Raw genomic sequence first — 26,745 nt, 5'->3', positions numbered from 1 at the left:
TATATTAATGCTATCTTCTGGAAATTTGTCTTTTCAATGGAAATGGAATTTGGAATAATGATCCCTGGAACCTATATACGCTACACAAATGGATAGAAACATTTTGGACTGTTTTTAACTCTAAAGCTCACAATTTAAGGGAAAGATTTTCTTTTAAGTTGGATAGTGCTTTATTTTCCCCCAGGTATATGTTAAGAAAGATATTTGCATTCATTTTTGTAAGATTTTGAGTTACAAATTTTCTTGCCTTTCTCTTTCTTTGCTGGTTCTGGAGATGGAAGACACTCTGGTTCTAGAAATTTCCTGACAAACTGAACAAGTTCATGGAAAACTTGGTCTACATTCATTCTAATGTTTGGGGTTGCCTCCATGGATGTCACCTTGAGTTGTCCTGCAAGTTTTTGTCCTTCTTGTGTAACTTGTCTTTGATGGTCGTGATCTGCTTTATTACCACCTAAAATCATTGGAAACTCGTATTAGTCCTTTACTCTGAGAATCTGTTTTTGAAATTTATAGATTTCTTCAAAGCTTTCTTTATCAGTGACTGAAAAAAAAACGCAGCAAAAAGCCCTCTTTAGTCCTCATATATTGTTCTTTTATCTCACCAAACTCTTCATGACCTGCAGTGGACAGAATGTCCAGCAGCACTGCTCTATTATCTATCATGCACTGTTTAGTACAAAAATCTTCAATTGTTTAATCCTAATCTGCGACAAAATCAGGACTGGATGAACAGGACGGTAGGAGCCTACCTGCAGATATCACCTCGTCCCACGACTAGGAGCAGGGTACTTTTCCACCTCAGAGGCTCACACCTCCACGGTGAGCTTGTGTCAGGGAGGCCAGGGCCAGCTTCGAGGTGCTGAGGTGAGAGCCTCAGAGCAGGGAGGAGTGAGCAGGGCCAGGAGCATATGTGTCAGGAGGGGCAGGGAGGTGAGGATGTGGGCAACCTGCGCTCAGGCCAAAGTGGCAAGCTGGGCTGAGAGTTGAGGTCTCCTTGCCATTCTTCAACCTCCCTCAGGGCAGAAGCAATCTATTCCTTGCTCTTCTAATTTTCTTAAGGTGTCATTCTGTATATCTAAATCATTAACCTATTTTCAACTTATCTTGGTTTACTGCGTGAGATGTTGGTCTATACCTAGCTTATGTCCTATTGTTTTCTAGTTTTCCCAGAAGTTTTTGTCAAATAGTTCTTATCCCAAAAGCTGAAGTCTGTAATCAAATATTAGATTAGTATATAATTAACACTAGATAGCTAGCAATCAGACACTAGAAAGGTCATTGACTACTGTGTAGCTAACCTAATCTACTGATACACCACTCTTATTTCTTAGTCAGAAACAAATAGTTTTGGCGATTGCCACTTTTTAATGTAGTTTTAAATCTGGTACAGCTAGGCCATTTTCGTTGTATTCTTTTCCAGTAGATCCCTTGATATGACCTTTTGTTCTTCCAGATGATTTTTATTGTTGTTTTTCTACCTCTGCAAAATAATTTTTGGATAGTTTGATTGATATGGCACTGGATAAGCAAGTTAGTTTAGCCAGAATTGCCATTTTTATTATATTAGTTTGTCCCCATGAAAAATTGATGCTTTCACTACTGTTTAGATCTTACTTTGTGTCAAAAGTGTTTTGTAATTGTGTTCATATAGTTGGTGCACTTCTCTTGGCATGTAGACTTCTAAGTATTTTATGTTGTTTACAATTAATTTCTGATTCTATCTCTTGCATTTAGGGTTTATTTTTCATATAAAGAAATGCTAATGATTTATAGAAGTTTATTTATCCTCAAATTTTTTTTAAAGTTGTTAATTATTTTAGTTCATGCTCTAGGGTTCTCTAATTTCATCACCATATCATCTGCAAAGAGTGATAATTTTGTTTCCTCATTACCTATTCTAATTCTTTCCATATCTTTTTTCTTCTCTAATTGCTATAGCTAACATTTCTACTATATTGAATAGTGTGGTGATAATGGGCATCCTTGCTTCACTTCTGTTCTTAATGGGAAGGCTTCTACCTTATTCTGATTATAGATAATGCTTGCTAATGGTTTTAGATAGATACTACTTACCATTTTAAGGAATATTCCGTTTATTCCTATGTTCTCTAGTGTTTTTAAGGGGATTGGGTTCTGTTTTGATCAAAAGCTTCTTCAGCATCTACTGAGCTAGTCATATGGTTTCTGTTGGTTTTGTTATTGATGTGGTTGATTTTATTGATAGTTTTCTCTAATGTTGGTTCAAGTCTTCATTCCTTTTATAAATATCAAAGGGGTGTAATATATAATCCTTGTGTAACATATTGTAGTAGCTACCTGAATAGTATTTTGTACTAAATTTTTACATTGGTATTTATTATAGAAATGGGTCTATAATCCTCTTTCTCTGCTTTAGCTCTTCCTGGTTTAGGTGTCAGCACCATATTTGCGTTATAAAAGGACTTTGGTAGCACTCTTTCTTTGCTTCTTTTTTCCTAACAGTTTATATAGGATTGGAATTAATTGTTCTTTAAATATTTGGTAGAATTCATATTGCCTTAGTGATATTTTCCTAGGGAGTTCATTAAAGACTGTGTCAACTTTTTTCTATAATGGTGTTACTTAGGCATTCTATTTCCTGATCTGTTAATCTAGGTATTTTATATTTTTTGTATATATTCAGCCATTTCTCTCAGATTTTCATATTTTTTGGCACATAATTTGACAAAATACTTTTAATTTTTCCTATATTTTTTTCTTCATTGGCGGTAATTTCACCCTTTTTTTGTTACTGGATACGTGGTATTGTGTTGTGGGCGGCCTGTGTCCATGGAGTGCTTCTTTGTTGGTGATAAAGGAAAGTCAGGGGGCAGGTGTGATGCAAGTGAACAATCCATTTATTAATCTGAGGGGGAGAGTTTATATGTATTTTGTACAGGCAAGCAAGGTTATTCCCATGAGAACATTTTTAGTTTACTTCTAATATTTCCTAATCTAGTTGATCTGGTGAGACAGTCTCGGGGTGCACAGGCAGGGTCAGGATATTCCCATCCTTGCATATCAAGAGTACAAGTCTCAAGTAAAACCTGGATAGTACCTCACATTTCAGACTCCATCAGTACTGACCCACTACAGTTTTGTTCTTTCTTTTCAAATCAGATTAGGCAATAGCATTTCTCTCTTTTTTTCTATAAAACGAGCTCCTAGATTTATTTATTAACACTTTTTTTTTCAGTTTTCAACTTTATTAATGTCACTTTTGATTTGCAGAATTTCCTATTGGGTTCTAAATTGCAGATTTTTACTATGCTCACTTTCTAGGTTTTTTTTTTTTTTAGTTGCATACCCAATTCATTGATCTGTTCTTTTTCCATTTTGTTAATGCAAAAATTTATATAAATAAATGTTCCCCTACTGCTTTGGATGCATACAACAAATTTTGGTCTGTTTTCTCATTGCTTTCGTTCTCTGTAAGAAATTATTGATTGTTTCTATGATTTTTTCTTTGACTCACTTCTTTAGTATTAGATTATTAATTTCCAATTATTTTTAATGTGAATTTCCACTGCCCTTTGTTAAATGTAATTTTATTGTATTATGACCTGAAAAGAATACATTGAATATTTCTGCCTTTTTACATTCTATTTCGAGGTTTCTTTGTCCTATTCCATGGTCAGTTTTCGTGTAGGTGCCACATGCTGCTAAGAAAAAGGTATGGTCCTTTCTTTTCCCATTCAGTTTTTTCCAAAGAGAAAATTTTTAAATAACTTTTCTAATATTTCTTTGTTGATTGTCTTTTTATTAGATTTATTGAATCCTGAGAGGGGATAGTTGAGATGTTCCACTAATAAAGTTTTGCTAGTTCATCCTGTAACTTACTCAAATTCTTCTGTAAGAATGTGGATATTATACCACTCGTTCTATATATGTCTGTGTTGATACTATTTCATTATCTCTGGCATCTTTCAGCCAGATGTAGTTTCCCTCTGTGTCTCTTAATTGCATTGTTTGCTTTACTCTGAGATCAGAACTGCTACCCCTGCTTTTGTTTTGTTTTTTGTTTTTGTTTTTGTTTTTGTTTTTACTTTAGCTGAAACATAATGCATTCTGGTCTAGCCCCTTACTTTTACCCTGTGTGTGTCTCTCTGCTGTAGGATGTTTCTTGTACAAAACATATTGTAGGATTCTTATTTTTGATCTACTCTGCTATCCACTTTTGTTTTATGGGAGATTTCATCTCTTTCACATTCACAGATTTGATTGCTGTCTGTATCTTTCCCTCCATCCTATTCTTCCTCCTGTTGGTCCTCTCCCTCCTTTCACTCTTTCCCTCTTTACCAGTTTTTTTGCTTCTCTACACTATCTCCCTTTATCTGCCCTCTCTTCTTTCAGTCTTCACCTTCTCCTTACTTGATTTCCTCCCCTCTTACTTCACTGTTGGGTAATAGAGATTTCTATATCCCACTGTTGTGTGTAGTATTCTCTCTTTGAGTCAACAATGATGACAATAAAGTTCAAGTGATAGTCGTCATATACCCTCCGATTTTCCTCTCCACTGTAATAGCTCAATAGTACCTCATCACACAAAATCATTTACCCCATTATGCATTTCCCTTTCCTCTGCATCCAATGCAGTCTTCTTCCTTATCCCCCTTTTTAATGTCATTCCCTGCAATTCACCTCATACTGCACCCTCTGTTTATGTATATTCCTTCTAAGGGTACTATTAATGGTATAATTTTCAAGAATTGCAAGTATCTTCTTCTAATGTAAAGATGAAAAATAGTCTAGCTTCCTTGAATCCCTTATATTGTCTTTTCCCCATTTACCTCCTTATGTTTCTCTTCAGTCTTAATATTGGAGGTCACATTTTTGGTTTAATTTTTGTCATCTCTTTATGAGATCTTAGCATTCCTCCAGTTGAATGATTATTTCCCCTCTTGAAGAATTATGCTCAATTTTGCTGTGTAAGTGATTCTTGGTTGTAATGGTAGCTCCTTTGCCTTCCATAATATCTTGTTCTATGACCTCTGTTCCTTTAAAGTTACTGCTGAGTCCTCTGTAATTCTAGTTGTTACTCCTCTATATTTGAATTGTTACTTTCTGGCCTCCTATAATTTTTTATTGAACATATGTGAGGATTGGAAGCTCAAATCAGTGTGGATGATCTCGGGCGGGTAAATGTGGGACTTCTAAATCTTAGAGTCTTACGAGGCCCTCCATGAACAGCGGGGATTCGAGAAGGTCAGACTGAGCTAGCTCGGCTAGCTCGGGTATTTCCGCCTCTCCCTGGGAGATACGTGATGGGTGGAGTCTCCCTGCCCTCGAGGTTGTCCCGGATCTGGGCACACTATTGTTATCTAACAGCACGGTATTGAGATGCAAACTGTGTGGCTGAAGGTTAAGTAGGATTGAGGAAGCCTGAAAGCTCTCTTAGCACGTGAGGAGCCAAGAGGACAATAGGCTCAGCTTCTCTTCTCTTCTCTCTCCCCTCCCCCTCTCTCCCCGCTTGTACTTCTACTTCCAATCCCTTAAGATCTTAGCCTCCTTAGGAAATCTCCCCCTCTTCCTCCTAAGGAAGACTCCCCTGCACTTGTAAACTAGACCCTGAAATAAAGCTCAACCCTTGCTCGACTCTGGAACATCCTTTCTCTCATATAAGCATCCGGTTTTGGCCAACCGAAGACCTCGGAGGTGAGGTAAGAAGACTCGGGTAGCCCACACAGGCCTCTAGGCCTGGCAAACATATAGTTCTAAAACTAGACTTTAATGTTCCTTGGAGTTTTTATATTGCTGTGTCTTTCCTGAGGTGACTTGCAGATTCTTCCAGTGCCTATTTTACCTTCCATTTCCAGGACATCAGGGAAGTATTCCTTATTAATTTCTTGAAAAAGGCTGTGCAAGTATTCCTTTTGATTTTGAGTTTCAGGTACTATATTGTCTCTCATGAATATATTTTCAAGATCATTTTCCCATGTGTTATTTTATATTTAACCAATTGACATTCTTTAGAATTTTTCATTGATTCATGATGTCTCACAGTTTCATTTTTTCCACGTTCCCAATTCTAACTCTTTTCAATTAAAAAGAAATTCTACTTCCAATTTTATTTAGTATTTTTATCTTTTCCGAGTTAATGGTAAAAAAAATTTGCTCTCATTTTTAAAGCATTAAGTTTAAAATTTTCTCCCTTCCTCTCCCCAAGAGGAGATAGGTAGATAGATAGACAGACAGACAGACAGACAGACAGACGGATAGACAGATGGATAGACAGATAGATAGATAGATAGATAGATAGATAGATAGATAGATAGATAGATAGATAGATAGATAGATAGATAAAGAGGTAGATAGACAGGTAGATAGGGCTTGATATAGGTTATATCTCTATCTATCTATCTATCTATCATCTATCTATCTATCTATCTATCTATCTATCTATCTATCATCTATCTATATCTATCTATACACACACACACACACACACACACATACACACATATACTGAGGTGTAGCCTCCACGCATGCTGCAGCTTCATGGAGCCACAGGTGAGAGTTAGGCAGAACAGGTGGACACCAAAGGCGGAAAGAGCCCCAAAAAGTGCTCGGCAGCCATCACACCAAAGGTGCTGGTCCTCCCTGAACACAACCTACATCCTAAGCATGTAAAGACTTCATTTGGTGGAATGGGCAGATGATAACAATTAGTTCCAACGTCCATGAAGGCATATGAAGCAGGCGATGTGCAGCACTTAGAGCTTGGTTAGACACCAATTCGCCAAAGTCATCCACTGCATCCTGAGCCATCGCCAGCCATCTTGACTGTCCTGCCACAGGACTATGAGGCAGCACTCTCTGGAGGAGAGAGTGAGGCTGACAACTTCGTGGAACTTTGTCTCACTTAAATCCAGTTTATGCATGAATCAAAAGACATTACCCATACCATTTCACTATTATGCCTCAAAGTCCTGTGGTGACAGACAAGTAATGAAACAGCAGGCATGGATACACTGGGAGCTGTAGTCATGACCCTGAACATAGGCGGCCCAGGTCATAGGGTCGTTTCTCACTGAAAGCATCAGTAGGACCCAGCAGCCCCCTGGATGTCTGAGCAATCTTTTAAGGATCCTACTGCTAACCTGCTGGTGTGAAGAAGGGAGCTAGAAAAGGTAGTTGAAAAAGGCCTGAAAAGGTTACAAGCCATAACCAAAGTGGAAGGAGTGTTGGTGCATGATTTTCTGTTTTCAGATGATTGTGCACTCAGTGCAGACTCTGAAGGTAAGATGCAACAAAGTGTGGATCAATTCTCTGGTACCTGTGCTACTTTTGGCCTAATAATTATCTCCAAAAAATACAGATGTTCCATCAGCCACCACTACACCCTCCATACGTAATGGAGAAGTTTTGAATGCTGTGGACAACTTCACTTACCTTGGTATTGTACTTTCCAGGGATGTACACATTGACAATGAGGTTGATAGATGCATTGAAAGAATTAGCTCAGTATGGGCTAGTTTGGGAGGCTCCAAAGAAAGGTTTAGGAGAGGAGAGGTACTAAATTGACTACCAAGTTGAAAGTCTACAGAGCCATTGTGCTGACCTCATTGTTATATGCTTGTGAAATATGGGCAGTCTACCAGCGCCATGCCAGGAAACCGAATCGCTTCCATTTGAGCTGCCTTAGGAAGATTCTGAGGATCATCTGGCAGGACACTGAAGCCCTTGCTCTAGCTGAACTGTCAAATATTCAAACTATGTTCCAGAGAGTGCAACTCCGATGGGCTGGCCACGTTGTTTGAATGCAAAATGTATGCTTGCCAAAAAGATTATTTTGTGAAGAACTTACATGGGACAAGTGATCGCATGGTGGCCAGAAGAAATGATACAAGGACAATCTCAAGGTGTCTCTCAAGAACTTTGGATTTGACTGTGCAACATGGGAGACACTGGCACAGGACAACTCTGCATGGCGAGCCCACGTAAGAAAAGGTGCTGTGCTCTTTGAGCAAAGCAGAATTGAGACAGCACAAAATAAATGTAGGATGCCCAAATTTGGGATAACCATCCCAAATATTCATACGGACTATCTGTGTCTGACCTGTGGTAGAGAATTCCGAGTTCATATTGGACAAATCAACCACAGCAGGACAGTGAAATTTCACTTTAAAATCCTGATGTCATTTTGGTCCTCTTCAAAGATGAAGGACAACCATATATGTATATATGTATGTATATGTATACAAATACCTATACATGTATATATGTGTGTGTATATATATATATATATTATATATGTAATATATATAATATATATATATATATATATATATATATATATATATATATATATATATATATATATATATATATATATATATATATATATATATATATATACATATGTAATCATGCGAAGTATTTCCATCATGGTCATGTTGTGAAAAAAATATAGACAATGACAACAACAGAACACTAAAGTCCTGAAGAAAAAATGAAGTAAAAAAAGTGAGCTTCAATCTGCATTCGGACATCATCTATTCTTTGTCTGGGGATAGAATCCATTTTTCGTCATAAGTTCTTTATAGTTGTTTTGGATAGTTGTATTGCTGAGAATAGCTGTCATTCACAGCTGATCAGTTTACATTTCTGTTTTTATTTTTGCCACAGTACATTTTACTTTGCCTCAGCCTATGCAATTCTTTCCAGGTTCTTCTGAGAGCATCCTGCTCATCATTTGTTATGCTACAATAATGTTCCATTTTAATCCATAGCACAATTGGCTGAACCATTCCCAACTGATGGGCATCACTTTCCTTTCTAATTTTTTTCACCCCTAAAACAGAGCTGCTATAAATATTTTTTACATATAGGTAATATTTTCTTTTGTTTTTAATCTCGTTTAGAATATAGATCTAGTATTGTTCTTGCTAGGTAAAAAGGTAAAGATAGTATATTGTTCCTTTGGCCATAGTTTCGGAATGCACTACAGAATTGTTGGATTAGTTCACAACTCCCCTTATAGTGCATTAATAGCTCACTTTTCCCAAAAACCTCCAACATTTGTCATTTACCTTTGTTGTCCTATTAGCCAATCTATTAGATATGAGGTAGTTTTAATTTGCATTTCTACAATCAATAGGGAGTTAGGATATATTTTCATATGGATAGATTGTTTAGATTACTTCATTTGACAAGTGATCCAATCTTTTATTATCAGTTGGGGAAATATTCTTATTTTTTAAATAAATTTTACTCAGTTCTCAGGTTGAGAAAAGATGCCTTTATGAAAGAAACTGGAATCAAATTTTTTTTATGATTACTACTGCCTAATGTATTTTCCTCCAGCCTATTTACTCCCGTTTATTTTATTCTGTCTCCTTTCATCTTGTCCATTCTCAAAAATTCTTTGCTTCAGACTTCCCCTGCCTCCAATCTGCCCTCCCTTCTATCGCCTTCCCCTTCTCTTATTCTCTTCCCTTTCTACATTCCTATAGTGTTAGATAGACTTTTATACCTGAAAATGTTTATTATTCCCTCTTTGAGTCAATTCTGATGAGACTGAGATTCACTCACTCCCTCTCCTTCCCCTTCTTTCCTTCCAGTATAAAAGTTTTTTCTTGCATCTTTTAGGTGAAATAATTTACCCAATTTTTTCTCTCCCTTTCCTTTTTCACAATGCATTCTGGTCTCACCCCATAATTTCATTTTTTTTAGGTATCATCCTTTCAATTTCAACTGACACCTCTACCCTTTCTCTCTCTCTCTCTCTCTCTCTCTCTCTCTCTCTCTCTCTCTCTCTCTCTCTCTCTCTCTCTCTCCATATATATATATATATATATATATATATATATATGCGTGTGTGTGTATTCCTTCTCATGAACCGATTAATGAGAAATTGTTTTAACATGAGAAAGTATGAGTTGCAGATATCATCTTCCATGTAGGAATGTAATCAGTTTAACCTTATTAAGTCCTTGATGATTTCCCTTTTTTGTTTCTTTTGAGTCTTGTATTTGAAAGTCAAGTCTTCTATTTGAACCTGGTCTTTTCGTCAAGAATGCTTGAAATTCCTGCGTATTATTGCATTCCCACTTTCTTCACCCCGAATAATTATACTCAGTTTGACTGGGTAGTTGATCCTTTCTTGTAACACTAGCTCCTTTGTCCTCTGCCACATCATATTTCAAGCCCTCTGATCTATTAATGTGGAAGTTGTTAAATTTTGTTTTATCCTGACGGTGCATTCATGATGCTTGAATTGCTGTTTTTTTTTTTTCTGACAGCTTCCAATTTTTCAGCAAGATCTTGAAGTTCTGGAATTTCCCTATAATATTCCTGATAGTTTTCACTTTGGGATTTCTTTCAGGAGATGATTAGGGATTCTTTCAATTTTTATTTCGCCTTCTGGTACTAGAATATGAGGGCAATTTTCCATGATTATTTCTTGAAAGATGACATTTAGGCTATTTTTTTCATCATGGCTTTCAGGTAATCCAATAAGTTTAAATCATCTCTTCTGGATCTATTTTGTAGGTCAGTTTTTCCTCCAGTGAAATATTTCACGTTGTCTTCTTTTTTTTTTCCTTCTTTTGGTTTTGTTTTATTGTATCTCAATTAATCTTAAAGTCATTAGTTTTTATTTTCTCCATTCTAATTTTTTAGGAAGGCTGACTGCCCAAAGGTGCTCAGAAGAATGCAGCTTCCCAGGTTTGAGTTAAGCTGTGCTGAATCAGTTGAGGTCCAGCCTCTGGGGCATAGCTGTTTGCCTGCGGTTATGCCAAAGCATGTAGTGGCTCTTAGAGCTGGAATCTATTAGTTCCCTTGGCTATGCTGAGGCATATGGGGGATCCTGATGCTGACTTTTGCTTAACCCACCTTACTGGGACTCTGGATCACCTACTGGTTTGCTGAGATGGGGCTTGCTGTGATGCTTCCTGCCCTAGAATGCTCTCCTTTATTTATACAAGTGAAACATACTCAAAAGTAAGATGCAATGACGGAAAAGGTAAAGAATACCCTGAACCCAGCCCCCTCTCTCTTCAGGTTACAGAGAATTTCCTACTCTATCCTGCTGTACTATTAAAAAATTAGTATTTCTGAAAATGGGGCATAAATTATTCTAGAAAGAGTACTGAATAAGGAAAAGAAAAGAATGCAAAACAAACAGATTTCTTCAAAAATAAGAGGGAATTCTATGTGGAAGAATTTGGGGAGTTTGTTCCTTAACAGGCATAATCATGTGTAAAAAAATGTTTTCTATTACCTCATTTGAAACATTCACACACATTCTATAACTAATCTGGTCAGTGGTCAGCAAATCATTTGATGAAGAGGTGCACTGATAGTTGGCTGTGTATATTAAAAAAAAAATAGCACCAGTAACCAACCAAATTAAGAGGCCCATTCCAGATAGAGTTATTGGATAAAGGAAGCCTCATGGTCAACATGTCTCTTTTTTACCTCTTTGAATTTCTTCTTATTTTACATAAAGGATTTGTTATATCACTATACCCTTGTGAGTTTTGAAAGGTCAGAAGAAAAAGACTTTTCTCATGGTTTTTCCCTTTTGTTCTGATTCTTCTTTTACAACACAGCTAACATGAAAATATGTTTATCATGATTTTACATATACACCTTATATAACATTGTATACCATCTTGGTGAGAGGAGAAGAAAGGGGAGGGGAATTTGGAATTCAGAATCTTACAAAAGTGAATATTGAAAACTAAAAATATGTGCATATATTTTAAAGTACATATAAATACGAAAGACAAACTAATCCTCAGTGTCCTTAGCATTTAATGGGAAAGAAAACACATGTAATAAATCTGTAGCTGAGGGAAAGATATTTCGATGTAGGTGATCACAGAAATGGGCAGTTATGCTATATTAAAAATGATTTACATGTCTTTTTCAAGAATAACAATGCTGGGGGGGGGGGGCGGAACCAAGATGGGAGAGTAGAAAGATGGATATATTCTAGCCCTTCCCCTACAGCCCACAAAATACCTGTAAAAATGGCTCTTGAATTCTAGACAAATAGAAGCCACAAAATAACAGGGTGAAAGAGGTTTTCAGCCAAAGGTAACCTGAAATACAGACAGGAAAGTTCTCTCTCACAGGACATTAAGTAAAGCAGTGCCAAGCCCTGGCTGCATGGCACGGGAAGGAACAGGACCTGAACAGAACCTCTGGGGCAGAATTTCCAGCAGGGAGGGTCCCAGATCCCTCAACCCACAAGTGACAAAGAAGGCTCCAAAGGTTAGTGTGGGAGGACTTTCCCAGATGGACCAAAGGAGACCAGGGTCCCCCTAGCACTGGCCCCAAGTGGCAGAAGAGGCAACAACAGCAGAAGCGGCAGCAGGCAGCTATGGTGGCCATGGAAGCAGCCTGGGTCCATTGCCTGGGAAGCTCAGCTTAAAATCTTTGGGGGAACTGAGCTAATGATCTGAATCTCAGCCCTTGGTGGTGGCCCTGTCCCCACCCAAAGCATCTGGGGTAACTGAGCAGCTGACCTGAATCTCAGTTTTGAGCATGGTACTGGGGGAGAGGACGAGCACTAGAACCAAAAAAAAAATGGTGAAGAAAATATCACCTTTAAAAAGAGATTAATTCAATTGAAAAAAGAGGTCCAAAAAGTCAATGAGGAGAAGGAGGCTTTAAAAAGCAGAATTAGCCAAATGGGAAAAAAAAATGTTAAAAAATTCATTGAAGAAAATAGTTCTTTAAAAGAGAGAATCGAATTCAGGGAAGCTAATGATTATGAGATAAACCAAGAAGATAGAAAAATAAAATCAAAAGTTTTAAAAAACCTAGAAGATAATGTGAAACATCTTATTGGATAAACAACTGACCTGGAAAATAGATCCAGGAGAGGTAATTTAAAAATTATGGGACTACCTGAAAGCCATGATCAAAACACGAGCCTAGATATTAAGAAAAAGTAACACTTTTGAGAAGGGACAAAGTCAAATGAGAGAATAGGAAAAAAGAGGGAGAACAGGGAGGACAATATAGTTAGTCTTACACAACATGACTATTATGGAAGTCTTCTACAAAACGACACACATATAACCTATATTGAATTACTTGCCTTCTCAGTGGGGATGGGGAGGGAAAAAATTGGAATTCAAAGTATAGAAGCGGATATTGAGAAGTATTATTGCATATAACTAGGAAATAAGATATACTGGTAATGGGATATAGAGATTTATCTTTCCCTACAAGAAAATAGAGAAGATGGGGATAAGGGAAGTATGGCGTGTGATATAAGGGAGGGTACACTGAGGGAAGGGAGTAATCGGAATGCAAGTTGTTATGGAGTGGGGGAGGGGAGAGGTGGGGAGAAAAATTGGAATTCAAAATTTTGTGGAAATGAATGTCGAAATCTAAGAATAAATAAATAAATTTTAAGAAAAGAATAACATTGCTGACTTCATTGCTTTTCTCAGAGACAAAAATTAAAAGTAGAGTTGGAGGGTGGAAATAGAGGAGAGGAGGATGCTGTAATAGGACACATGTTGACATGTTTTGCAGTTGACCAGAAAACAGCATTGTAGTTTCTGAGTCAGGCTAGATATAGAGAATTTTCAACAGTATCCTGGCATGTATTTTACGTTTCTGGCTTCTGGTGACTTTTATAAAAATAAATAACAAAAAAGTCCTCACTCTTTCCATCAAAGCAGTAAAATATTAACCACTTATATAAAATAAATAATTAAAATAGTAGCCATTTGTATAAAATAAATTAAAATAGCTATCCATGTGAGTAAATAAATTAAAGCATAATATAGCATTCCTGTAAAGTATATTTTAAGTAGATTTCTAAGTTAAGAGGTAGCATTTTTGGCAAGAGAACTTTTCAATTTACAGTTCCATTTACAGTCATTTCCAGTACAATATATGGTTAAACAAGGATCATTCAAATATGGTTAATTGTTGGTCAAACATCATCCACATATCATTTTATTTATCCATCACAATATGACAATAGCTCAAACTGCTCTTCCCTCTGATTGAAGGGCTAGAAGATTGTATTGATAATGCATTTTTGCTTATTGTTAGTATAATTTTGCTGTTTAAAGGTATGATTTTCCCCACTCATTGGTGGTCCTAGGAAGATTTATAGGAAGTCCCGCAAACATTTTTTTTAATGATGTACTGGTTCTCAAGCATTGTGATGCCCTCTGGTTCTTCAAAATTTATAGGTACTCTTAGGTGAGATTTTACTTTGTGGTTTAGATTCTGAAGAAGCTTTGTGTACCCAATGAGACTCTGGGAAACTGGCAAGCAGCTCCCTGGCTTGAAAACCCAGATGTTGGTGCTTTTTTCTCTGGTAATTGTGTATTATGTAATGGTTAGACAGTTGGATCTGTGTGTTGGTCTATGATGTATGTATTGCTTATGTCAGGCAGTTGGAAACATGTCTATTGATTTTGATTTCTCTGTATTTTCTATGAAGCTCAGGTGCTGATTTTTTCCCCCTGAGCAAAGTGAATGATTCATGTACTTGATTAATGTGATTGTTGACCCTACAAAAGTTTCTTTTCCTTTTAGAAAAGCAGATGAAAGAACGTGTACAGCAAGTCCTCCTGTGTATGTTGGGTGCTTGCTTTTACAAAGGTAGTGTACTAAGCACTATCCTAAGTGTTGCTTTATGTAGGGTAGAAATTGAACTAAATCATACTCCACTTTCTCTTTGTATCTCTGCTTGGTTTCAACTCCAGGGAAAAGATGTTCCTAGTCACATCATGCTGACCACTCCTTGGTGACCACCCCCTTTCCAGCTTCCTTCCATGTGTTGTGTTCCCCCATTGAAGGAATACTCCTCGTTTTCTTATTAGTATCCTCACTGATTAGCACAGTTCCCAGAACTTTGTAATTAATAAATGTTCATTAAATGAATTTGCAATTAGACAAAACTAAAATTTTAGCCATAAGCAAAGAGAAAAACACCCTTCCTGTTCCATCTTATCTTCATCCTCCCAATATTTTAAATCAGTAATTGGTAGCTATATGACTTGTGCAAGGAAGATACTTGATTAGATGGTATATGAAGTATCTGCTTCCTTAAAATCTTGATCCTATAATTATTTCCATCATATTAGCACACAAGGAAATGTTCTCACCCTTCCCCTTAATTATCTTTGTGTTAAATTATTCTTTTGACAAAAACTGCTGGGAAAACTGGATAACAGTGTGGTGGAAACTAGACATAGACTCATGCCTGACACCATACACAAGAATGAAGTCCAAATTGGTACACGATCTAGGTATAAAGATTGATACCATGAACAAACTGGAGGAGCAGGGAATCATGTATTTATCAGATTTATGAAGAAGGGAAGAATTTTTTACCAAAGAAGAGATAGAAAGCATTATGAAATGCAAGATGGAAAACTGTGATTACATTAAAGTGAAAAGTTCTTTTCACAACCAAACCCAATGCAACCCAAATTCGGAGGGATGTGGTAAATTGGGAAAGAATTTTTACAGCTAATCTCGGGGATAAAGACCTCATTACTGGAATATACAGAGAACTCAGTCAAATGTACAACAATACAAGTCATTCCCCAATTGATAAAAGCTCAAAGGATATGAACAGGCAATTTTCAGAGGAAGAAATTAAAGATGTCTTTAATCATATGAAAAAATGCTCTAAATCACTTTTGATTAGAGAGATTCAAATCAAACCGACTCTGAGGTACTACATCACACCTATAAGATTGGCAAACATGACAGAACAAGAGAATGATAAATGTTGGAGATAATGTGGGACAGTTGGAACACTAATTTATTGTTGGTGGAGCTGTGAGCTCATCCAACCATTCTGGAGAGTGGTTTGGAACTATGCCCAAAGGGCTACAAAAATGTGCATACCATTTGACCCAACAACATCTCTACTAGGCCTGTATCCCCAAGAGATAAAAAAATGGGAAAGGGTCCCACATATATGAAAATATTTATAGCAGCACTCTTTGTAGTTGCCAAAAACTGGAACTCAAGGAGATGCCCATCAATTACAGATTGACTGAATAAATTATGGTATATGAATGTAATGGAGTACTATTGTGCCATAAGAAATGATGAACAAAAATACTTCAGAGAGGCCTTAAAGGACATATATGATCTGATGCTGAGCAAAAGGAGCAGAACCAGGAGAACATTGTGCACAGCAACGACTACAGTGTTTGAGAGTTTTTTTCTGGTAGACTTGGAACTAGGTAATAACGCAAGAACTTAAAAACAAAATTCCCAGTGGTTTTCTAAGGAAAAATGCCTTCCATGCTCAGAGAAACAACTATGGAACTCATTCGCAGAATGTAGTAGATCATGTGTGTGCGTGTGTGTGTGTGTGTGCGTGCGTGTGTATTTTATTTTGATTTGTTATATGATTTCTTCCATTTATTTTAGTTCGTCTGTACAGCAGGACTATAGTGAAAATGTATTCAATAAGAAAGTATATGTAGATCCTATATAGAATTGTATGCCATCTTGGGGAGGGAGGGGAGTGGTGAGGGGGAGGTGGGGGGCTAAAAATCTAAGTCTTTTGTTAGTGATTGTAAAACATTAAATACACAAACACACAAATAAATAAATAAGAAGGAAAAAATAATTTATCCTTTACTGGCTATAAAAATGTCGAGTTTTGTTATATTAGAGTTTGTGGGAGAGAAGCTTCACTCAATGCTACAGTCTTCTAAAAATATCATCCCATATCTTTCATTCCGTAAGCAAATATTTAGAAAAGTTTGATTCATGAACTTCCATCTACTTGGTTGAATATACTGAATATTTTTGTTCCTACATTGAAAACTACTGGTTAAAAAAAAAAAACAACTTATTTCTCAGAATAATAGGTTGCATTTCTCTGAAAATGAATTTTTAGAAAAAAAAATCAGAAGTTATTAAAACATCAGTTGTTTCCCAAATGTTCTCTCTAGAGCGTAGTGATAAAGGAAGTCGTTATAGCACTTCAAAGATTTGCAATTTTTAGCAATTTTCAGTTTTTACAAAGTGAAAAAATAAAGTTTTCTTTTTGTACACATAAGCACAGAATTTTTCTACAATGACCGTATTACACTTCACAATTCATATATATGCTAATATCGTACTGATTGGGATTAATGTGTTAGAGAATTCAGCATGTACTATCAAGATTTGGAACAGGAAGGAACCTTAAACATCATCTAGTTGAATGCCACTAATTAAAATTAAGCCCAGGTGTTTAAGTGATTTAACCAAAGTAGCATTCGCAGTAAACAGCAGAGTTAGAATCTGAATCCAATTTCTCTGGCTCCATATTCAATGTTTTTTGAGAATATGAAGATATTTAACCTGATTATATTAAAGACTTTCATGAGGAAGTTTTTCCCTCTTTAAGCAAGTGTTTCAGATTAACTCTAATTCTAGGACCTTATATAGTCAATGACAACTGTAACCAGTTCCTTATTACATAATGGGGAAGGGAATGTTCATCTGTGACCTCTTTGGTCATACATGTACACACTAATTTCATTGAGTAAAATGAAGCTTTTTACCACTGCTTTAATTTCCTAATATATACTCCATTCCATTTCCTACACTGAACTCTACATATAGTAAAGACAAATAGTTAAGCAAAAATAAAAGCATCTCGCATAGTATGATGTCACATAAAATATTCTGTTTCCACAGTTTTCTACTTTTCTGTTGAAAGGATGAAAATCTGTTTTATCATTTATTTTGTGTTTCTAGTTGTGAATAATCTGAGTTTTAATGAGCTACATGTTTCACTACACTGTCTTTGATATTTTATAGTCATTGTATATTATTTTCCTGATTCTTGTTACTTCATCCTACATCAGGTCATGCTTTTTATGTTTGTCCTAATTCTTAATATTCTTTAGTTCATAAGATATTTCTTTATATTCAGCTAACATTCTTATCTTTATTCCTTATAAATTTATTTTTCGGTTTTCAACATTCACTTCCAAACAATTTTGAATTTCAAATTTCCTCCCCATCTCCCCCTTACTCCCACCCCAGTACAACATCTATTCTGATTGCCTTTTCATCCAATTTCTCCTCCCTTCTTTCACTGTCCCCCAAAATCCTTTCTCTGCTATTTTTCTGTTGGGTGAGATAGAGTTCTATACACCGTTGCCTATATGTCTTGTTTCCTAGTAGTATGTAACAACAGCCTCTAACATTCATTTTTAAAGCTTTGAGTACTACATTCTCTTCCTTCCTCCCTTCCCACCCACCCTCATTGAGAAGGCAAGAAATTCAATAAAGGTTATACATGTGTGGTCATGCAAAACACCTTCATAATAGTGATGTTGTGAAAGAATAACTATCTTTCCCTCAATTCTGCCCCACCCTCCATTTATTCCATTCTCCTTTGACCTCTCTTTACCAAAGTATTTGTTTCCACTTATGCCTTCTCCCAATCTGCCATTATCCTCCCTCTCTTGTCCCCTTCCCCTCTTACTTCCTGTAGGGCACGATGAACTTCCATATTGAATTGAGTGTATATGTTACTCCCTCCTGAAGCCAAAGTCAATCAAAGGAAGGCTCACTTATTTCCTCTCACCCCACCCTTCTTCCCCTCCTTTGTAAAAACTTTTTTTCCCACTTTTATGTGATATGATTTACTACACTTACTGCATTCTACCTCTCCCTTTCTCTTTCTCCTAGTACATACCTAGTACCCTAAATATTTTTAGACATCTTCCCTTCACATTCAGCTCAACCTGTGCTCTTGCTCTCTCCCTCCCCCCTCTCTCTGCCTCACTCTGTTCATATTTATATTACTATATATATATATATATATATACATATGTATGTGTGTATCTACCCACAAATATGCATACATACACACATCTACATAAATATATATGTATGTATATGCACTCATATTTATATACATACATGTACATACATGCACGACCCCAAACACATACACACCCTAACGACACTCCTTCCAACTATCCTAATGCCAAGAAAGGTCTCATGAGTTACAAATATCTTTCTATGTAAGAATGTAAACATTTCAATTTTAATAAGTCCCATGTATTTTCTCTTTCCTGTTTGCCCTTTCATGCTTCTCTTAATTCTTTTATTTAAAAGTCAACTCTGGTCTTTTCAACAAGAATACTTAGAAGTCCTCTATTTAACTGAAGGTTAATTTCCCCCCCCCCCCCCCCGAAGTATTATACTCAGTTTTTCTGGGTAGGTTATTCTTGGTTTTAATCCTATCTCCTTTGACCTCTGGAATATCATATTCAAAGCCCTCTGATTCCTTAGTGTAGAAGCTGCTAAGTCCTGTGCTATCCTTTGTGTTTCCACAGTACTTGAATTTTTTCTTTCTGTCTGCTTGTGATATTTTCTCCTTGACCTGGAAACTCTGGGATTTGGCTACACTATTCCTAGAAGATTGCCTTTTGGGATCTCTTTCAGGAAGTGCTCAGTGGATTCTTTCAATTTCTATTTTACCCTCTGGTTCTAGAATATCAAGAGAGTTTTCCTTGACAATTTCTTGGAAGATTATATCTAGGCTCTTTCTATTTGATTATGTTTTTCAAATAGTTCAATAATTTTTAAATTATTTCTCCTCATCCATTTTTCAGGTCAGTTTTTTTCCAGTGAGATATTTCACATTGTCTTATTTTTTTTCATTCTTTTGGTTTTATTTAAAATTTTTTTTAATTTATCAAAAAGTTATTAGCTTCCAATTGCTCCATTCTAATTTTTAAATAATTATTTTCTTTGGTGAGTTTTTGGACCACTTTGTCCATTTGGCCCACTCTGTTTTTTAAGTCTTCTTGTTTGCATTGGCTTTTTGGACCTCTTTTGCCATTTGGGTTAGTCAAATTTTCAAGCTGTTATTTTGTTCAGCATTTTTTGGAGGGTCTAATTTAGCAAGATGTTGACTCTTTTTTCAAGATTTTCTTGTATCACTTTCATTTCTCTTCCCAATTTTTCCTTTAATTCTCTTGTTTGATTCTCAATATCTCTTTTAAACTCCTCCAGAGTCTGTGACTAATTCATATTTTTCTCAGAGGCTTTGGATTCAAGAAGAGATTTGGCCTTGTTCTCTTCTTCTGGCTATATGTTTTGATGTTCCTTATCACCAGTGACATAAGAACATACCTCTCTCCTGAGAAAGTAAGAATCTATTGGTTGCTTCCTTTGCCCCTGATTGCTCATTTTCCCAACCAATTACTTACCTTTTGAGTTTTCTTTAGTGGAGAGCTCTAGAAGTAGTTTCTGCTACAACAGTGACTGTAGCTGCTCTGGGGCTGGGGTGGACCTTAGAGAGGACAGGGGCCAGGTCAAGACTAGAACTGGGATCTGATCAGGAACCCCTCTCAGCCTGGTGAGAGACCTTTTCCACTGATCTTTAAAACTGTCTTTAGTTCTTGTGGGTTGAGGTCAGGAATCCACAGAAGCAGTCAGTTATTCATTCCTCTTAGGTCTGCTTCTGCTCAGTCAGTGCAGGTGTGTCCCCCTCCTACTTGTGCTCCACTCTAAGCTTGGTGCAATAGACCCTTCCCATCAACCTTCCCAGATTGTCTCTTGCTAGAAATATGTTTCACTGTGTCATTTTGTAGTTTCTGTTCCTCTACAGTTTGTTTAGAGTTAATTTCACAGATTTTTTTGAGGAGTTTTGGGGGAGAACTAGAGCAGGTTCCTGCTTCTACTCTGCCATCTTGGCTCTGTCACTAACACTTTTATCTTAAAGTCACATATTGTTCAACATTTTCTCACTTTAGGTATACCCATTTCATTTCATTTCCATTTTCCCCTAAAATTTCTAGTGCTACTATAAATATATTTTTATATGATGCAGGGATGAGTCATGATTCAAATTATAGTCTTTGAATGGTGAAATTGATTAGAACATCAGCCTCAAAAAGTTAATAATATTTAGTCAAATATGAATATATGCAATATTTTTAAACGCATTTACAATCCAAGATTCATGTATCTAAAACACTTGTTCATATTTTGATTATGGAAATATGTTGAATAATCAACTTTAAGATATATCACCTAGTTAGAGATTAAGACAAGAAATAATTGATAACCTCCACTTCTTATGAGTATACACTTCAAATATTGATCAATAAAGAATATTTTAATAGGAATAATTGCCATATAACTCCATTATGACACAGAATTACGTAAATATTTCTCAGAGGGTGATAAATTTTCATAAGAAACCATAAAATGAAAAGGAACAATGGCAACATATTATCTTTCCCTTATTTGAGTTATTCCAGTGTCAAACTACTTCAAATGAAATTTTGCATCTTGGAATTTATAAAATTATGTAATCTCAAAGCTCTATTCTTAAACAATTTGCATAGAAAATGTCTAGCAAAGAAATCGTTTTCAGACATTTAATTCCAGATGATTAAAGTCTAAAAAAAATAAGTAAATAAACTGAACCTCTTTATCCTTCACAGGAGGATAAAATAGAAAGTCATAAATTTGTCGAACACCCAACTTAAGCATGAAAAATAATGCATTTAATGTGGAATTTCAGTTTAGATTTTATAATTGTTGAGGGTAAAATGATCTACAATATCTCTATATCTATCAAGTCTATCTATATAAAGAACTTTAATTAGGTGCCTACAATATGCTCCAGGAACATAAAACGTTATGGTTGTGTAGTTTTGGTAAATGAAATCAACAAATATTTAACATGTTCTAAAGATCCTTGAATAATATCAAAGAGTAGCCCCACACAGATGATTCTTGCATACCACCCAGACTTTCCAAAATCATCAGTCTGAAAGATATGAGAAAACACTCTTTTCTCCTTCTCTCTATCCTGAGTTGGTACTATTACACTCCTATGATAGCTCAGTTTGACAGTCATTCAGTCCATTATGAGGAAATGCAACACAGTTTTTCAATGATCTCACATTTCTTGAGTAATTATACAATTCTTAGGCAGTCCATCTTCACACATGACTTTTCTACCTCAATTTCCAAGTCTGCACCTCCTGGAGGAAACATACTAGTAAATTAATAAAAAAAAAAACAATTTAAAAATCACTTTATAGATTTTCTGTAGTTGAATGTTGCAGTCCTCTTTCTTTGACCCAATACATTTCAGCATTTTTTTTTTAATCAGTGACCTTGGAAGATTATATTTTTTATCATAAGTCAGAATGAGAACGATCTGGTTAGACTACAGTTCATACGAAAAAGAGAAGGTCCTTTTAATGAATTTAACATTAATCAGCAGCCCCAAATAGTAAATCAAAAGCACATGTAATTTCAGATTACATTAATTTTTCAAGAGAAATATGTATTTATATAATGTCTACTATGTGCGGGGAACTTTACAGATATTATCTCATATGATTCTCATACTAGAAACTTCTATTACTCTCATTTTACAGTTGAGGTTACTGAGGTAAATGGAATTTAAGAGACTTGGTCAGGATCACATAGGTAGTAGGTGTTTGAAATGGGATTGGAATTCAAGTTTTCTTGATTGCAGGCCAAATACAATACCTTATTGATCCACTAAGTTGTCTACTGGCTCCAATTAATCAGACTTCGTTCCCTTCTCAGGTTTTTCCCTGACTTGGTAGATTTCAAAATTATGCGTTCTTTATTGCTGTTCTTCCTGGAACTTCTTTCAGTACATAGGGCCTCCTTGCCTTGGACACTATAGTATTCCTTCTCAACCTGCAATATTCATGTGCAAATCTTAGCCCCTTTCTCCATTTGGTGAATTCTTGGGGAAGTTCTGATTTCCCTAAAGTCCTAGGATGACTTGATTTTTTTCTGATCTGAGCACTCTTCCTAACTTTTTGGAGTTCAAAATCATGCCCTCATATCTAGTCATTTCCTCTTTTTCTTCTCTTCCCTTATTTTCGCCTATTTTTATGTGCTGTTATTCCAATTTGCAATTTAGACTACTAGGTATATTGGCAACATCATAACTTTAGTCTAGTGAATGATATTAGGCTGAGCCCTTTTGTCACTGATTGATCTCTCTGTTCTTGTGCTAAAGTTTGTAGATGGTATTAGCTAAATATGAGGATCATTACATTCTCTTTGGTCCAATTCCATTGGTCCAAACTTGACGGGTTGCCATGTGCAGCACCAATGCAATATTCACAACACCTACAGCGGCCAGAAATATCCCAGGGCAATACTGAACTGCAAAATACAACAGACTCTCCACATGGAAGAGAGAAGCAAAGCATTTATTCAGACAGCAGAAAGTCAAATCAGCACAGTAACAAAAATCTACACACAATAACAATGCAGAGAACAACACCATCCCCAAGGCTTCCCCCAGCTAGGCTTCCCACAAATTAGCTCCATTAAACAAATCACAAGCAGGCCCCCTAAAACAAAATAAAAAACAAACTCTTTCACTCACACTAGTCAGCAGTCTGCTTGCCTGCATCCTTCCTAGCTCTCACTAGACTGTCCAATTTCCTCTCAGCTCTGCTCTAACTCTGCCTATTTGTTTCCACCCTTCCTGTTCCACCTGTTCAGCAAGCTCTTCCCACCAGAGGCTCTGAGTGACTCAGACTTCCAAGTGACCCAGGCAGGTCTCAATAGACTATTAATAGATCTTCCCATTAAGAAGCAAAATTACATTAACAATAAGCAAAAATACATTGTCTATACATTTGGTACCAAGATCTTTCTTATCCATTAGATAGGTCAATGGGGCAATAGAACTTTAATATGTATAACAGAAAATAAGCATATAAAACTATATCTTAGGTAATTGGTGTCAACACGACTTTAAAACAGCATAACAGCAATCATGCAAAATGCGCACATAAAATAATATGTCAAGGTGGGGTTTGAGCACGAGCAACCCCTCATCCCCACCCTCGAGCAAATGCAGCCTAAAATCTTGGGGTAAGGAACGAAGGTCTCTTCTTCTATAGCTACTTTCTGTTGAAATGAGACATTGAGCTGTCACTGCTCCAAAAGGTCCCACTGGAGAGGTCAGTTCTTTAGTAGGCATCCTGGAACTTGGTGGACACAGTTTCAAGGGTGACACATTACAGTTGCGGACAAGGGGTGACATCTGGCTTAAGCAATCAGATATCTGCAGGTGGAGGGTGCTACGCCTGAAGAAAAACCAAATCTTACAAAAACAAGTTGAAGAGGCAAAACATCCAAAAATAAATAAGGAGCTAATAACCAGAAGCAGGGTAGATACAAGGTCAACCATGCTTCTGGAGTCCATGAACTCAGTATCATAGCCTCTTTCACTGTTGTTTGCTCTTTTCAAATTTGCAGTTTTGGGGTCATCCTTCTGGCTAGTGGTATGCCTTATTTAATCTGAACTGGGACCTGGCCAACCTGCCATTCTTCCTGAATGAGTGACAAATTTGGATGCAAAGTTTCAGGAGGATCTGTAGGGGAAATTCCTACCTCTTTGCTCAGTTCAATATCAATTCTATTTCCTCAATATGTTAAATAGTTCATTAGTTGGAATACCATCTATTCTTCCAAAATCTACCCTGCCCTCAAAACAGCAGTAAACAAACGTTTTCTTTTCAATCTATTGTGACTTTGGATCCATTGGCTATTTACTCTTCTCTCTCCAGGAAATTTACTTTTTCACTGACTCTCATAATTCAAGAAACCAATGATTATTACATCCTTTCGGTGAACGGATCTGTGACTTGCTGAGTGAAATCCTCAATTATCTCCTCAAACACTGTGTAGCCCTCTTGATGCCCCTGTTGTGCTTCTGCCTGAGAAACTGCCCACACATCCTTTCTCTTGTTACTTTTTGGTTTCTTTTTGTGAGATAAACTACCAACAGCTTTTCCCACAACCTGAGATCCTCCAGCTTGCTCTTCTGAAGGAGAGTTTGAATGTTGCAGCATAAATAATCTTTCATGCAATCCGGCCAACTCCCTTTCCATCTGAGCCTTCTCCTCCAGAATCATGTCTCTACTTTTACATGTAATTCGCTAGCTTGTTAGCAAGACCCAGCTTCTTCTACACACCTATTTCTTTGCCTTGTTTTATTGGTATTCTCTGCAAACTTCTTTCTAGGTCTCTTTGTTCTCCCTTCTGTAGCCTTGATTCCAAGTGTTCATAAAGCCCAGTGCCTTTAGCCCATTAGCTTGGTAGGGAGAAATAAGGCAAATCCTCCCACCCTGGGACATCCATTTCTTCCTTTCTCCCCTCTGCCTTTCTGTCTCCAAATAGAAGTCTGATATTATGTGATTCTATTCCCGTCATAATTTTTAATGCTAATGTAATATGCACAGAGCCTACAGTGGCTATGAATATCCTGGTGCAGTTCTGAATTATGAAATACCATAGACTTTCCACATGAAAGACATAAACAAAACATATATTCACACACCAGAAAGCCAAATCCATCACAGTAATCAAAATCTACACACATTAACATTTGAGAAAACAGCACCATACCCACATCTTCCTCCTGCTAAACTTCCTCCAAAGTAGCTATTTCAAAGAAATCATAAGGTGGAACTCTTAAACAAAATCAAAATCAATCTATTTCACTCATGCTAGGCAGTTAGTTGCCTGCGTCTTTCCTAGCTCTGACTAGACTCTGATCAATTTCTTCTCAGCTCTGCTCTAGCTCCACCCCTGTCTGTTCTATCCTTCCTGTTCAATAAGCTCCTCCCATGACATGTTGACTGAGACTTCCATGTGACTCATTCAGGTCACATGGGCATATTAATGAATGGGAAAGATCTTCCCATTAAGAAGCAAAACTACATTAAGAATAAGTAAAAATTTATTATCAATACACCAAGTCAGGTTAGCTGTCAGTGTGTTTCTACTTCGGAGTTGAATCTGTATTCTAGCAGTCTCTTTAGTATTTTGGGTAGGAAAGGATGTTCTTCTGGGTTCACTTCTATATACACTCTCTTTCATTTTCCACTCCCACATATGGAACACAATTTCTTTTTGCACACTGCATACAGTCCCCTTTTCTAGGTTTCTGAGTAGGGGACTGTCTATTCTTTCCATATATTCATTAGAAAATCAAACTAACTCTCCAAGAATTAGTATCACAGCTTTTTTTTGGGGGGGGGGGCGAGCCAAGATGGCAGAGTGAGAGCAACTACTCACTTAAGCTCTTGGACAAACTCCTTCAGATACCTCTGAAAGGAGAATCTGACTAAATTTTGGAGGTGTGGAATCCAGTGGGAGACAGACTATGGCAGATTCTGAGCCAAGGACAGACTGGAAGGTCCATGGGAAAGAACTGTTCTTCGAGGGGTGAGCCCCCAGCACACAGCACAGCGTGGCCACCACAGCAGGGCGGAAGGGCCTGGGAAACCTGAGAGTGGCAGTAGGAACTAGCAGAGTGGAACCCAAGGGCAGGAGACCAGCCAAGCCAGAGACAGCTGCTGAGTGCCAGATATCAGCGCAGCAGCTCTTGAGACTTTCAGCAGAGATAATCAATGCATCTTTCTTATAATGCAATAAAAATTATGTATAAAAAAAGGCCATGGAAAGATAAACCAAAAATCAGCTGGAAACTTAATAATCTAATCCTAAAGAAGGAGGAGGATAAAGAAGAAATCACAGAAATCAACAACTTCATTCAAGAGAATGACAATAATGAGACAAACTACCAAACCTTATGGGATACTGCAAAAGCAGTTCTTAGGGCAAGTTTTATATCTTTGAATGCCTGAATACATAAAATAGAGAAAGAGGAGAACAATGACTTGGGCATGCAAGTGAAAAAGCTAGAAAAAGAACAAATTGAAAATCCCCAAGTAAATG

General features: G+C 36.7%; 1 pseudogene; it reads right to left on the bottom strand.

Annotated features, from left to right (window-relative positions):
* Window positions 1-191: 191 nt before the first annotated feature.
* On the bottom strand, window positions 192-24,917 carry LOC140502620 (uncharacterized; annotated as a pseudogene).
* Between the last annotated feature and the right edge of the window lie 1,828 nt (window positions 24,918-26,745).

This window comes from Notamacropus eugenii, chromosome 4 (genome assembly GCF_028372415.1).
Source record: "Notamacropus eugenii isolate mMacEug1 chromosome 4, mMacEug1.pri_v2, whole genome shotgun sequence".
Lineage (NCBI taxonomy): Eukaryota > Metazoa > Chordata > Mammalia > Diprotodontia > Macropodidae > Notamacropus > Notamacropus eugenii.
The sequence above is the reverse complement of the archived record's forward strand: the minus strand, read 5'-3'. Positions and strand labels throughout refer to the sequence as shown.